Source organism: Engraulis encrasicolus, chromosome 12 (assembly GCF_034702125.1).
Source record: "Engraulis encrasicolus isolate BLACKSEA-1 chromosome 12, IST_EnEncr_1.0, whole genome shotgun sequence".
Taxonomy (NCBI): Eukaryota; Metazoa; Chordata; class Actinopteri; order Clupeiformes; family Engraulidae; genus Engraulis; species Engraulis encrasicolus.
In genome coordinates this window covers 51,605,855-51,606,849 of record NC_085868.1, presented here as the reverse complement: position 1 = coordinate 51,606,849, position 995 = coordinate 51,605,855, and positions in this window count along the sequence as shown.

The window sequence follows — 995 nt, the reverse complement described above, 5'->3', positions numbered from 1 at the left end:
TTCTTTCTTTCTTTCTTGTCCAGTTGCTTTTCAAAGTGAGGGCCGGGGACCCCTGGGGGTCTGTAGCAAGTTGGATGAAAATGAAAAAAGTATATATGTATCGCAGAACAACAATAGGGAATTGAATATTGTCATCTTCATTTGGATTATTTGAAGGACATGTCAAAACAGCAGGCTGACGTCAGTCCCAAAGACTTGTGTTGACTACTGCTGCCATCTAGTGGTTGTGATGGCTAATACAGAAACTTGTACTGACTGGTGTATGTACAAAACTGTATGGCATGGGTGTCGAACAGGGGGTTAAAAGTGTGACTGAGTCACCAGGGCCCCCATGTATATAGGGGGGCCCACACACAGTCGGATTTATGAAGACATATGGTTGTTGGGGTCCGTTGGAGCTGATTATGCATTGGGCCCACAATTTGCTGCTATGCCCCTACTGCAGGGGTCAGGAACCTTTTTGGTGTAGAGAGCCACAAACGCCATTTTTTTTTAAAAGAAATTTTCATGAGAGCCATACCATTTTTAAAAAACACTGAATAAAGCATGTATTTCAATTAAGCCCAACAATTTTAGAGTGTACTGTCAAGTTATTGCTTTTATTGATAACAGGTAAGTATAGGGTTGCCAACTGTCAACTTCATTATGGTGAGCGTCTGAGAGAATTTTGTATTTCTTAGATGTAATTTCCTGCATTTTAACACTTTTAGCCTCCCTTGTCCCGTTTCAACTCAATATGGAACCATACTTTTATTTTTAAATACAGCACGATTCCATATTTCAAGGGATGGTTGGCAACCCTAGATAAGTAAGAGCCATATACAGTTCCCAAAAGAGCCACATGTGGCTCTAGAGCCATAGGTTCCTGACCCCTGCTCTAGAGCCATAGGTTCCTGCCCCCTGCTCTACTGTATGGTGTCATTTTTTGAGTGGGTGTGTGAGATTTGAGATTTATACTCTACTTGGGTGTGTGAGTGTGTGTGGTAGGGGCACAT